The following is a 15482-nucleotide window of genomic DNA, read 5'->3' as shown; positions in this document are numbered from 1 at the left end:
TAGTACGCTGAAAACTACTTTTTGAATAGTTTCTGCTGCAGATGGCATAACATTGCTCCAGAACTGTACAGTCGACATAGTCGTGCTCTTACTACGACTTGCTGTAAACTCCACAAAATGTCTTTTCCAGCCACACAGATATCTCTAACAGCATAGATAGCCAAGTCGCAAGGTTGCTTGTGTTATAGTCTGAGACTTCTTCAGAGCTTTTGCCTACTCTGGATCCCACTCATAGCTCGCAGCCTTCCATGTTACTCAGCAAATGGTTTGGTGCAGTATATTTCCAAGGATTGAATATGCTCACTCCAGAACCCAAAAGGCCCAGTAGGCATTATGCATCTTCTTCTTAGTGGTGGGATGCCTGACATGTCCCAGACTATTAGACTTATGTGGAGAATCTCTGGATCTTCTTAGAATGTATCTTTTACCCTTTAGAGCACATGTATCTTACCAAGGCCTCCAACATTCTTCCCGCTCCTTAATCATCTATTTTGATTAATCCGATATGGCAGTTATCTGTTGCTCTGTTACAAATTATCCCAAAATGTAGCATATTGAAACAGTCAATGTTCATTACCTCACAGTTTCTGTAGGTCAGGAATTTGGGAGTGGCTCAGCTGGATGATTCTGGTTTAAGGTTTCAAGTGAGGTTACAGGCAAGATGTTGTCGAGGGCTACAGTCATTTGAAGGCTTGACTGGGGCTAGAGGATCTGCTTCCAAGATGATTCATTTTAGTGGATTTTGGTAGGAGGCCTCTCAGTTCCTGTTCACATGAATTTTCCTGCAGGACTGCTTCTGTGTCCTTATCACATGGTACCTGACTTCCCCTCACAGCTAGTGATCCAAGAGAGAGCAAGGAATGAAGCTATAATATCTTGGAAGTCATACATCATCACTTCTGCAAAATTTTATTTGTTAGAAGAAAGTCACTAAGTCTGGCCCAAGCTCAAGGGTAGAGGAATTAAGCTCCACTTCCTGAAGGAAGAAATGTCAAAGAATTTGTGGGCATACTTGAAAACCAAAACACATGATATCATCAATTATTGGGTCACTGTGATGATATGCAGAATGTCCAAGCAGTCCAGGTTCCTTTGGGTTATATTATAATAGAGGGTGAAAGAATTAACCCCAGGCAAGACTGTAAATGCCTATGTCATTCACATGCATCTGTTCCCTTTCCTTGATAGGAATGAAAATGAATGCATTTGCTAATCAGTGCCAGGTACCCAAGGTCATATTGATCTGTTCCAGCAGAGATCTTACATTTGGCATAGGAAATGCAATTAGGGCAGCTATCTGGTTGAGCTTATTATTTCCAGGATGAGACATTTTTATAAGGGCCAGACCGGTGAATTAAATGAGGGTAAAAGAGGGCCATCATCTTGCATTCTTAAGGTAGCCCTAATCTCTGTCATTTCCCCCCAGGATATACCATTTTTGTTTGTTTTTAATCTTTACCCAAAAAGTGAGGATATTTTTCCCCACTGATTTTTAGAGAGAGTGGAAGGGAGGGCGGGGGAGAGAGAGAGAAACATCAATGGGAGAGAGACACATCGGACACATTGATTGGTTGCCTCCCACACACCACCAACCAGGGGCAGAGACCAAATGTGCAACCCACATATGTGCCCTTGACAGGGAATCAAACCCACGAACCCCTGGTGTGCAGGCCAACACTCCAACCACTGAGCTATGCCGGTCAGGGCATAATGTTTTTTATTTATTATCTTAGAGAGGTACAAAATTAGTTCCAAAAATTCCACTTAGTCTTCCCCACTAATATAGCTTTTATCACACAGTTACCAAGTATATCCATTCCAATTATACATTGGAAAACCAGAAATATAACCCTTTTCTACTTTAGTTTTCTCCATAGCATTTATCACCATCTAACTTAACATATATTAAGCTTATTCATTTCATCTATTATCTGTTTCCCAAATGAATATAGTTTCTACAAGGACAGGCATTTTTGTCTTTTTTCAAAAACTGATTTATTTCTAATGCCTATAGAGTGCCTAACACATCACAGAAACTTTATAGTTCTTTCATATAAAAGGTATTCAGTAAATATTTGTAGAGTGAAAGAATACATAATGCCAGACATTCGATATAAGTTTTGTTAGAATTTCCCCTAAGATTTTTCCATCTCTCATAGCAAGTATGAATTCAAGTATGAAGCAGTAACTCTGGAGCAAATTAGGGATAGGTTTCTACAAGAAACCAGAAATGACCGTTGGCACTTCAAGTGCTCCATAGAATAGCATATGTGTTGGTGGTCAGCCGAGAGGTGGAAGGCAGATCATGAGAAACACCACTCCAACCTTTTTAGCACTTTCTATATATCTTTCTTCGCCCCCAATGTGGGTTGAATACACATATTTAATCTTCAACATTTTCCAGTGATTTGGCATACTATAATGGCACTGTTTGTTTTTTAAAGCATTAAATTAGTCATGAAATATTTAAATACTTACAGGTTTTCTCTTTAAAAATGGAAAGATCTGGCTATTGTCATCAGTTTAGATGGGGTATGTGCTTTTTTATTTTATTACAGTTCTTACCACTCCTAATTATCTCTTTCACACTAAGGCTAAGAGACAGTTGCCATTTATCAATGTATAAACAGGACCATTGTTGTTAAAGTTAAGATGATAGTGATACAACTTTTATATCCGAATCTACATAAAAATTGGGAAGAAGGAAATGTAGACAGAGAGAAGTATACATTTCAATAGAAATAAAAAGAGTGTTTTGGGGGAAGCAAGAAAGAACAAAGATTATCCCTGAGCATTTAATATGTAATATGCAAACAGAGTATGACTGAGAACATAGAGTGCAACTCAAGATAGAAGGGCTCTGAGTTTGCGATCTTTCCTCTAATTCAATAAAGGAATAAATAGTATATTCAACCTACTATATAATTTGCATGGTACTTATTTTTCTTTTAAAAAATCTCTAATTTGCAGTATTATGTACAGCAATTTAGGTTCTTTTTTTTTTTCTTTCTCACATTTCCCCCAAGATATATACTATCTCACTTCCACTCCTAAATTTTGCCTTTGGGAATGGAAATACAGAGGAACTCATTGCTAGTTTACATGCTTTATAACGGTTGCTTCTTTATTTGTGTAAAGAAAAGTTTCACAATTCTAGCTCAGGAAAGACTTAATTAAAATCTTAGCTAAGGACCCTTATTCTTTTCCATTTTGGTATCGGAAAAGAGTGATTTATTGTCCCAGTTGCTTTTAGTTAATGTTTTTATATCCATTAACTATAATTACAACAGTAATAGTAAAATTTTATATCAGTAATTTGAATTCTGGGATGTCCTTAGCTAGTAAATACACATGATGACTAGAAAAATGTAATATCATCAGGTCAAATTACCCAGATTTTTTTTAAAGGCCAAACAGCCTGGCCGGGCGCAGCTCAGCAGTTGTGTCGACCTAGGATCCAGGCGATTGGGGTTCGATTCCCGATCAGGGCACATGCCCGGGTTGTGGGCTCGATCAATGACTCTCTCATCATTGATGTTTCTATCTCTCTCTCCCCCTCCTTTCCTCTCTCTGAAATCAATAAAGATATATTAAAAAAAAAAAATTTAAAGGCCAAACAAATTTCTATCATGATCTTTTATTAAGCTAAGCTTAAATGGTAATCAGGGTACTGGCGCATATTTGTCAAAGTCTCTCAGGGAAACACGGTGTTCTTATATTTATCTGAATATGTCTATCTCCCTCCACCTCCTTTTTCCATCTTCATTCAAGCCAGTTATAAAAGTAAGGTAGTTATTGAGCCCAGTATTCACTGATAGCCAAGCAGGAAGCTTTTGGGTATGAACCAGACTGAGGATGATCCATTGGAAGCCAAATATTTGTATGAAAGCTCACCCTAAAATGGAACAAAAGCAAATATTTATAAACATGTTTAACAAGCATTTTGGAACTCTTGGGAAGAGGGGTTAAATATTGCCACCCATTCCTAATTACACCACTTTGATAAAACATTGCTTTACTACCATGGAGGCTGGCCCAGGCTCTAAGCCTTCAGAGATGGGGTTGCTATAATTGGTAGAATTATCCTGACTCACGGTACTTCTGATTTTGAAATATAACTCTATTTTGATAACTGCAGCCCAATCTGTATTTTGAATGCACTGAAAATTTATATGAAAAAAACAAGAAAGAAAGAAAGAAGAGAGAGAGAGAGAGAGAGAGAGAGAGAGAGAGAGAGAGAGAGAGAGAGAGAGAAAGAAAGAGAAAGAAGAAAGAAAGAAAGAAAGAAAGAAAGAAAGAAAGAAAGAAAGAAAGAAAGAAAGAAAGAAAGAAAGAAAAAGAAAATGTGTGTGCTGCTTGTGAAAATCTTAAATTTTCTATAGGTATGTCTCAATTACAATTTATACAAATAAGGTCACAAGAAAAAAGTGGTTAAAAATTGAAATTTGTTTCTTACTGAGCAAACTTTTACCTCCAATGGCGTAAGTGCATATTTAAATTCTGTACCTTGATGCTACCTACTGTTTTAAACACCCTTCTTTAGTCCTCAAGCAAATAAAAATAGTTTTTTCAGTCTGACAGATATTTTTGGCACATATAAGTTTCTGCTTAGACTTATCAGGCCCTCATTTTGAGAACCTAGAGCCCACCATGACTCAGACTGATTTGATCAGTTCCTGGTAGAAGTCTGAAAGGAATTTTTCCATCTGGTCCCAATTTGAAAAGGAACCAGGGGGTCAGGAGGTGATCAGGCCACGAGGCCAGCCCTCCTGTTAAGCCAAGCTGGTTGCCCTTTTGCTGAGACTCCCTGCAGGGTTCTTCGGTATCCTGGGTTATTCCGAGTCATTCAGGCATCGATGATTGAACTCAGTATTGAACTACGCAGCAGCACTCTTTCAGAATCTTGTTTTTGCATCCAAAAACACCACTGGGAAGTACGTAGGACAGTGCTATAAATAGATGCAAATTTAAAAAGCTAGTATCAAGGAGAGATGATGTAATCTTCAATCTCCACATCTGAGGCTGGAGTTATCTATTTCTGTAGCAAAAACATCTTGACAAGATGAGTGTTTGGGAACTATACTTATAGATACAGCCTTGCTTCCTTTAGCCAAGATCTTGAGAAAATGGGTTCTCTAGATAAATGAATTTCCTAGATTTCTAGGTTTCCTCTATTAAGTGCCAAAATGTTAAAAACAAAACAAAATACTAAGACAGTGGAAGAACCTCCGTGCAGTATGATTGAAGGGGCAGGGGCAAGTAAGTAAAAGTTTTTACTTTTCCCTTTATGCCCTTCTATAAAGAATGAATTTTTAAATAATATGTATCATTTTATTATTTTTAACAATTTACTTGAAACTATTTCTACATAAATAAGTGGGTTACATACTTCTGAGCTCTCAAACAGAGCCAAATTGAGCTTTCTTTTGATGGTACATTATCATCATTATAAAACTCAATTCTTCTATGTGCCACAAAGCAATGATACCTTCAAGTAGTCCTAGAGTACCGAATGATTTATTCCTACACTAAATTTCCTCATACTTTTAATTTACTTATGACAAATTTTCTGCTATTTGCTTTGAAATCATCAGAATTCCACCTATCTTTATCAGCCTTGCTTTTGAATTTGTTTTAACTCAATGCTCCTAATCAGCTGACTGGTAAGTCACATAAACAAACTTGTTAATAGCCTATGTAAAATAAAATTAAATGGGCATAGAGTGAATGCCCAAGGGTCACTCTTATGAGCAATGTACAAAAATAAATAAATAAATAAATAAATAAATACATAAATAAATAAATAAATAAATAAATAAATAAATAAATAACTTTAGTGCATTTATTTGGAGGTTTCAGTCCTATCTATTCTATCTGGATCCCAGCTATGTTTCAGATAGTGGATGTCACTGGATACAAGAATTATATATAAGTGAAATGATGGTCTTGCATCATTTCTTCCTTCCCTCGTAAAATTGCTCAATGTCAGTGCAGGTGGATGCATGTGAGACTGAACTGGAATTATTCTCAGCCTTCACGCTAATTCAAATGATAGCCCTCGACATTTTGTCAGTTTTAGAGTAATATTTTAAATTAGAAATAATTGGCAGCACTTGGATAACAAAGAATTCATTTTCAGTAAATGTTCCCAAGTGTGATTAACATATATTTGGTGTGTGTTCCTAGTTCCTGGCACAGAGCTTCTAAAACCCTTCGAATTTCCTAAAAGGCGTTATAGTACCATCTTTTGTTATTCATAACAAGTGTTTTTCAACCCTACCTTCGTTATATATGTCATCTTGGAGACTCTTGAGCCCCTTGATAGCTTCAGGATGAGGGATGGTTGCCAGAGGAACCAACCCTGTGATTAGAAAATTAGAACTTTCAACCCTACCCCTATGACCTACCCCTATGAGGGAAGAGGGGCTAAAGACTGAGTTAATTACCCATGGCCAATGATTTAATCAATCATGCCTATGTAATAAAAATTCCTTTAAAACCCTTACCCAATGAGATTCAGAGAGCTTCCTGATTGGTGAACACATAGAAATAGGAATTGTATGCCTCAAGAGGGCACAGTTCTGTGCTCGCCACCCCACCCACCTATATGCCTTGTCCAATGCATTTGTTCCATTTGGCTGTTCCTGAGTTGTATTCTTCGTAATAAACTGGTAATAGCAAGTGAACTGTTTCTGAGTTCTGTGAGCCTGTTTAACAAATTATGCAACCCGAGAAGGGGGTCATGAAACCCCTAATTTATAGCCTGTCAGTCAGAAGTATAGGTGGCCTGGGACTTGCAATTTTTATCTCAGGAGGGGGCAGTCCTATGGAAGTGAACCCTTACCCCTAGGGGCCTACGCTAACTCTGGCACCTAGTGTCTGAGTTGAATTGTAGGACACTCAAATGGTGTCTGGAGAGTTGGAAAATTGATTGGTGTGAGGAAAAAACCTACAGTTTGGGTGTCAGAAGTGTTGGGAGCGAAAAACAGCTCACCAGGCTTTTAAGATTGCAATATGCTTGAATATGTATCAGGTTGCCAAATCCATATTAAAAAAACATACATGTAGGTTCTAGTCTACTGGATAGATCAGACAAGACTCAGCTGACTCACAGATACATGGAAACAGATCAAACAAGTAGCATGTGTTTGAAAGGAACACTTTAGTTAGATAGGCAGTGGGGATTTTTTTGACAGTCGTTCTGAATGTGAGTCAGAGTGTAGGTTTGCGTGGGTGAGTGTGTGGGTGGATACATCTGTGGGTGTCAGGCCAGAGATGGCTGGCTGCAGTTCTGTAGCTAGTAAAATGACTATAATAGTAAAAGAAATTTAAAGGCCTAGAGCTTCATGGAGCCCTTTAAAATAGTTTTAAACAAACAATGTCTACAGACAGTCCTATTTTAAATACCAATTGCTTCCCACAGAGTTTAAATTACTCCTCCTTACACAATACCAGGCAATTTCCATTTACCACTTACTTGAAATTTGGTAATTATCACAAATGAAACTCTATCCTACATCCCTGGTAGTCAAAAGTTTTTAAAAATGGGAAAATTGAGATAAATTGGCTGCATTTTTAAATCTGGAAAATGACCTTCAGCTGTTTGCAGATCAAGAAATAACAGCAAATAACTTGCCAAGGAAAAAGGAGCTAAAATGGGTAAATAGGATAAGAATAATTTTATCTAAAGCCATAACAGGGTGATTTCTGGTATACTTTACCTACATTCAGTAATTGGACAATACAAATATGTTAAAAGATAGGGAACTGGTGGTGATATAAGTGCTTGTCTGGTTTTACCTGGGAGTGATGATGATGCTGGTATGGAATCTATGCATAGAAACTCCATTTAACAAAAAATACACAGATTCTTACTCTTTTTGGCAATGCCATTATTGCATCCCTGGACCCTGGCAAGTATGCATTTATGGGCAAGTCTAGAGCCCACAAAGGTGCTGGGACTATCACTTAAAATTAAAGCAAATAATCCCTGAATGAAAGAGATGATGGACCAATGTGCACAGGGTATACAGTCATTCAAAATGTAACTCACATAGTTGAGCCTCTGTGATGTGCCTTCCTGCTGTGCTTGCTTCTAGAATTACCACCCTGCATCTGCCCTCAAGGAACTTAGCCTGAGAATTAAACAGTCTACAAAGTTGATAAGCACTGTTTGTGCCAGGTGCTATTACATGCGTCAAAGGAGGAAGCAGTTATGAATTCTTTATTTACCAACAGTGATTTTTTCCCCCAAAAGAGAAATAACTTTTCAAATTATAAAAATAATGTATACATGCTTAATATAATAAAAATTCAGATACAATAACGTATCCGTTGATTTGAGGAGAATCCATCTAAAGCCATTAGACACTAAAGGAGCAAAGGATCCGTGCTTCATTTCATAGCCCCCCTTTGTAAACTAACTTCCACTCTGCCATACCTCACCTTCCATTATTAACTGGTGGGAGTGAGTGATACAAGGTGCTGGCCTAGCCGGGCAAGAGACTCAACTCACACTTTGTCATTAGTATCTTTTACATCTATACCCATTATTGGCTCTCACATATTGCAAGCATAATATACATTTATTTCATAAGCTACTTTGGGCCTCAACAAATTTTTAGAAACTACATTTGCCTTTTTTTTTTGCATTAGTAAGATCACTCTTGTATCCACAAGAAGGGAGCTGTGACCTCTCTCTACTCTAACGCCCTGATTCCTTACCTCACCTCTTTCCTTCATAGCTGGGGACTCATTCCGCATAACCAGTCCGCCGCTGACTAACGGTGGCTCTGAGCCTTCATGAGGTTTGGAGCTGCTGATGTGAAGGATGACCCAAATGCAGAAAATGTGGGAGGGGAAGACAGGCTTACGTTGCGGTTACCCAATTAATCTGAAATCCCAGTTTCTTAACACAAGGAAGGTTTCATTCTTGCCCGTGCTCCGTGCCCATTACAGATGGGGGCAGTTGTGTCCGAGGGCCAGGGCGATGGAGGCTCCGCCGTCTTGTGGCTGCACAGCTGGTTAGTGACTGCAGCAGGGAAGGGGGGACGGGGATCTCAGGTGGGCTTTTCACTGCCTCGCCCACAGGAGCACCTGTGGCTTCTGCTCACATTTTATTGGCCACAGCTAACCATATGGTCTTCCTAATTCAAAGGAGCTGAGAAGTTTGGGGAACAGATGGAATGGTTGGTTAGAGCTGTCTCTCCTTTAAACCTCAGTATGCATTTCTGAGCATAGGCTGACGTCATTCAAAATCGGGTGATGTTATTTACTTACGTCAATTCTCTACTCCTTTGACGTGACTGTTTCAGTGTGAGATGTAGAAGAATGTACCTTACACATAAACACAGTTTTCTATTCATAAGATAATTACTGTCTACATAGTAGCTTATTATTTTCCACAGCAGGTATTCAAGGAGGGAGGTGATTGTGAAAGAGAATATAGTACCCAGCCCTCATGTCTTCCCACTAATTCTGACTGAAAGCAGCAACATGCCTGGGTTTGTCGGGGTAGACTAATTTCTATAACAATTAGTTATCTCTGGGCTTTGGAGTTCTGGCTAATTTTTTCTTTTGTTTAGCTGAATTTTATAGTTTTTGTGTAATCTCAGTGATTTAAGACAACAGATTTTAATCGCTTGTGTAACAACAGTTCAGTGGGGGGATCTGACAAGCGGCTTTATGTCATCTTCCACAGTGTGAGTCCTCTGCAGGTCCCTCTGCTTCAGTCAGACAGACAAAGGGGGAGGAGGGAGGGACGATCAGGGGCCTGGCTTGGAAACAGCATATATCTTTCCACCCACGTTCTGTTGACCAGAACTCATGGTCACAGCTGACTTCAAGGGAGCCTGGGAAATGCAGTCTGGCTGTGCGCACAGGAGAAAAAGAAATCGGTTTGGCGGCTGTCTCTCCCACAGTGTCCCTCACATCACACACACACACACACACACACACAACAATACATAAATAGAAAAAAAACTAAGGAATCTGACCAGAGTTGGATGTGTCTGGGGGGAAAAAACATTTTTTCTGTTGCCCTGTTCTTATTTCCCTAGTTTATACTTATATGTTGCTTCTTTTCAGGTTCTTCATTTTACTTTCTTTTAAAACCAGTTTTAAAGAATATTTTACCTTGCCTTCTAGAGAATATACAGAAATAAACATGATGACACACAGCTGGTTGGAAGGTAAACTGATATAACCTTACTGAAGGGAAATCTGTCTATATGAATAAAAAACCTCAAAAGGAGTACAGTCAACAATTCTACTTCTAGAATTTCATCCTGAGGAAATAAACAGATAATGTAAACAGACATATGTACAAGTGTGAAACACCTTCATAACATTAATGTCCAGGAATTGAAGGTAAATTAATAATGCTACTTCTAATAAAATATTATATGGCCCTGAATAATGCTGTAGATGTCTATTTAGTAATATCAAACAATGTTCCTTAAACATTAAGCAAAAGTATCAATTTACAAACCTTTCTGTCTACAATATTCCCAATCTGAGTTTTAAAAAAATAATTATATATATACATACAATATATATCAAGTCAAATCAAAATAAAATATTCTAGACATAGAAGTTTCGTAAACTGATATATATATAATTTTTTGCTTATCTGAGTTTTCTAATTTTTCTATATAAGCAAGTGTATTTTTCTAAAAAAATTATTTTTTATTTTAGATTTAAAAAAATGAAAAGCCCTAATGTTAAAAACAAAAGCACAGAGTTTTAATCCATAGGCATCTAAAAAAAAAAGACAAAATGCCACCTGGTTGCTCACACTGGTTCTGTTTTCCAGATGGCCCCCTTGCCTGGGCACCTGGAGGAGTCCCGGCCACTGGGTAGGGGTGGGAGTGTGGAGTGGGGGTAGGGGAGCCAAGTTCTTGGTAGGACCTTGTCTCAAAGCCAGGCTTAAGCAAATTATAGAGTCCACGCATAGCTGCTGCTCTTCATTCCTCACCTCCCTCACTCTGACAATGGTCTGCTTTCTTTTCTTTGAGTAGGAAACCTGCAGAGGCAGCTGGCTTGTGATATTTTGTGTAGGCATGTGAGTTATATGCAAATCACATGCAAAGACACTCAGAATCCTTTCTCAGATGGCCCAAGTTAAGAATGTTTGTCTTGAGTTTGTATTATACCTAAAAGAGGGCAAATACTTCTGATATTTCTCTGTTTCTTCTAGAATAAGTCAAGCTGCTGTCAGAAGAGGTTTCAGCTTTTTAAGTTCACTCTTCAGTTTGGAGTTAGCCGTGCATGCATACTTACAAAAGTTAAATTATTTTCAAAGATAGAATAATTTTTCTAGAATAATTGAATTGAAAGTGAAGAGCCAGAACACGTTAATTTTATCTAAGAATCAACATCCTTTATAGTTCAAATAATGTAACATGGATCTATAACAGTTGAATGATGACATTTTTATTTGCTTTTGGTATTAATAGTGATCTTATGAACTGTAGACTTCACTGAGCAAAACCAACGTCTCTATCACTTACATATACATACACACCTCCCAAATTTTATTAATACCTGTTAAAATTATAGCCATATACTCATTTAAAAGATAATTCAAAGTAATGTACTTATAAAAAGGTATTACCTCCAATTAAAAATCAGCCTGGCTGGCATGGCTCAGTGACTGAGCATTGACCCATGAGCCAGCAGGTCACAGTCCGATTCCCGGTCAGGGCACATGCCTGGGTTATGGACTCGATCCCCAGTAGGGGGCGTGCAGGAGGCAGCCGATCAGTGTTTCTCTCTCATTGATGCTTCTTTCTCTCTCTTCTCCCTCTCCCTTCCTCTCTCTCTAAAAATCACTAAAAACATATTTTTAAAAATCTCTTAAAATCAAAACCAATCTCGGTTCCCTGTTAAAAGACCAATTTTTAGTCAATAAGTATACTTTCTTCAGAAAACTATTGTGAAACTCAGAGGAAAAAAACAACAGAACACACCAAGACATCACTTTATTTGCTAAATTTTAACACCCTATACTAGCCTAGGCTGCTGTTCGGTTTTCCAAAGTACCAGTAATGATATGTAACTTATTCTGATGTTATGGATTAGCAGTAAATTGAGAACTCTCTTGCTGACAGAAAAGGAGAAGATGTTAACTCTCACAGTCATTCTGACTATGGTCCCCTGCCAGCTGCCAGTGGGCATGGCACTTTTCCACAGCTGAAGCCAGACAGTGTGCAAGGAGGGCTCACTGTACTGGGCAGAAGGAAGATAGAGAAAGAAGCTCACTGATCTCACCTGAGAACTACCTAGAATAGTGTTGGGCCAGTGGGAGGGGCTGGTACAATTATAAAGGTAACTGAGTGTACAGCTTGTTCTCTGATAACCAAAGGTCAGATAGTAGCAGGTAAGATAAAAGAGTAATATTTGGCAACTCAAGTTTATTTTGTTGTAAATCTCTTTGACAAAGAAGCTGTTTGATGATTTCTGTATGATACTAACACCCACTCATTTTCCCACTCCCCCATGTCCCCTATCCTTCAATCTCTCCTCCCTTTCCTCCAACACTTACCTTTTTACACACTACCCTGATTCTCCCAGCTACCGATGAGTGAACCCATTTACATGCTCTTGAACCCTTTCACTATTAAATCGTGCATCATGGTTATCTGTGTATGCGTAAGCATGTTTCCTTTCATCTCCAGAACATGTTTTTCTTTAGGTAAACAGGTTCTTTGGTTAACCTGTGTCCCCATATTGTTACATGATGTAATGAGTAAGTATGTGGACCCTATTAAGCAGATGGGTGAATCCTGAAGGTGGTTTAAATCAACCATCTTCATATACAAAGTATAGATTGTATGTATGCAGATATGTACATACCAAGAGGTATGTAACTCTTGTGTTTATCTGGGTATTTGGGTTTAGGTACCTGGGTTGTATTAATGTGTGCATGTCTGCATCTGTATACATCTGTATGTGTGTCTCAAGGTGCAGCCAATAGCTTCCTATAAAGTATGACCATCTGTGTCCAAATCTCCCTGCCTCACAGTATTACTCTCTCATTTTTTTTGAAAACCTTTTATTGTGATAAAACATACGTAACATAAAATGTTACCATTTTAACCAATTTTAACTATACAATGCAGAGGCATTAATTACATTCACAATGTTATGCAAGCAATCACAACGACTGGTTCCCAAAATTTTTCAACACCAAAACAGAAACTCTGTAGCCATTAAGCAATAACCCCCCTCTTCTCTCAACTCCTGATAACCTCTAATATACTTTCTGTCTCTACGAATTTGCCTATTCTAGATATTTCATATAAGTGGAGTAACATAATTGTCCTTTAGGTGTCTGGCTTATTTCACTTAGAATGTTTTTAAGGTTCATCCATGTTGGAGCATGTATCAGAATTTTACTCCCTTTTATGGCTGAATAATATTCCATGATGTGTATATACCACATTTTATTTCTCCATTCATTTTTTGATGGACACTTGAGTCGTTTCTACTTTTTGAATATTGTGAATAATTCTGCAATAAATATTGGCATACAAGTATCTGTTCAAGTCCCTGTTTTAAATTCTTTTGGGTATATACCTAGAAATAGAATTACTGAGTCTATAGTTATTTTATATTTAGCTTTTTAAAGAACCACCAAATTGTTTCCATAGTGGATGCATCATTTTACATTACCATCAGCAATAGATGAGGGTTCTAAATTTCTCCACATCCTCACCAGCATGTTATTTTCTTTCTTTTTTAAAAAATAACAGCTATGCTAGTGGGTGTGAAGTGGAATCTTATTATGATTTTGATGTGCATTTCCCTGATTATCAGTGATGCTGAGTATCCTTTCATGTGCTTCTTGGTCATCTGTATATCTTCTTTGGAGAAATGTCAGTTCAAGTTCTTTGCCCATTTTTATTTAGGTTATTGGTTTTTTGTTGTTGTTGAGTTGTAGGAGTTCTTTATATATTCTGGATATTAATTTTTTATCACATATATGATTTGCAAATATATTTTCCCATTTTGTAGGCTGGATTTTCACTTTCTTGATAATATCCTTTGATACACAAAAGTTTTTAATTTTGATGAAACCTAATTTATCTACTTTTTCTTTTGTTGCTCATGCTTTTGGTGTGATATTTAAGAATCCATTGCCAAATCCAAGATCATAAGATTTATCCCTATATTTTCTTCTTAGTGTTTTATGGTTTGAACTCTTATATTTAGCTCACTGACCCATTTTGAGTTTAATTTTTGTATATTATGTGAGGAAGGGGTTCAATTTCATCTTTTTGCATGTAGAAATCCAGTTGTTCCCCTTTATTTGTTGAAGATACTTTTCTTTTCCCATTAAATGGACTTGGCACCCTTGTCAAAAATCAATTGTCCATAGATATATGGATTTATTTCTGAATTCTCAATTCTATTCCAATGGTCCATATATCTATCTTTATTCCAGTACCATTCTGTTTTGATTACTGTAGCTTTGTAATAAGTTTTGAAATCATGAAATTTGGGTCCTCTGACTTTTGTTTTTCTTTTTAAGATTGTTTTGGCTACTCAGGGACCCTTGCAGTTCCATATGAATTTGAAGATTGGCTTTTCTATTTCCACAAAAAAGGGGCTGTTGGAGTTTTGATAGAGATTGTGTTGACTCTGTAGATTGCTTTGATTACTATTGCCATCATAACAATGTTAAGTCTTGCTACTCATGAACATGATGCATCTTTCTATTCATTTAGGTCTCTAATTACTTTTAGCGATGTGTTATAGTTTTCATTGTACATGTCTTTCACCTTTTTTGGTTAAATTAATTTCTAGATATTCTATTTACCCTGCCTTTTTGAGTGACTTTAATCCTCCCCCACTGTAATTATTAAGTTATAATGTGTCCATAATGCATATAATAGTTCCTAGCACATAGCAGATATTGAACAAATGCTAACTGAATATAAGAATCTCCAAAATCATAGGATCTTACAACTCTGAGAAACACTCATACCAATCCCATTCTTCTAAAAATGAGGAATGAGGTTGAGAGGTTAAGTGAATTACTGCAAACAGCACTGTTAGCTAGTGGTGGAACTAGAAATTTGTTTCTCCTAGGTTTTCTGTGGATCAAAATGTAAGCATTAAATGCTAAGATTTTATCTGAGGAAGAAAATAAATGGGAGTATTTATAAACTTGGATGCTTGTCATTGGGTATAAAGATTTTTCAGTACCTGGTTCCCTATTCTTTGAAATGAATCTAAAAGAATTGGTGTACCTACAAAAGTAACTTGCATTTAAGACCAAAAAATAGTGCACATATTTCAGCAAATGAGGTTATTCAAATGGACACATAGCTGAGTTAACGATGATTTGGAGATATTATCTATGAGGGCATCATATATGGAGTCTGTGTGTGTGCATGTGTGTGTTAGATGAGATGGCTGAGTGACAATGTTTAGTCTCGCTTTATTTTGGCCTTTTTCTGTAGCTGCTCAGTCCCTCT

At 37.4% G+C, this 15482-nt stretch overlaps 1 protein-coding gene across 1 annotated transcript in view; it reads right to left on the bottom strand.

Annotated features, from left to right (window-relative positions):
• LOC308559305 (serine protease 58-like) overlaps nt 1-15482 on the bottom strand; it is a 97304-nt gene that overhangs the window by 7003 nt on the left and 74819 nt on the right. The gene's annotated exons all lie outside the window — the stretch shown is intronic.

The sequence above is a fragment of the Miniopterus schreibersii genome, assembly GCF_964146895.1.
Source record: "Miniopterus schreibersii genome assembly, chromosome: 7".
In the NCBI taxonomy this organism is placed as follows: Eukaryota; Metazoa; Chordata; class Mammalia; order Chiroptera; family Miniopteridae; genus Miniopterus; species Miniopterus schreibersii.
This window is presented reverse-complemented; position numbering and strand designations above follow the sequence as displayed.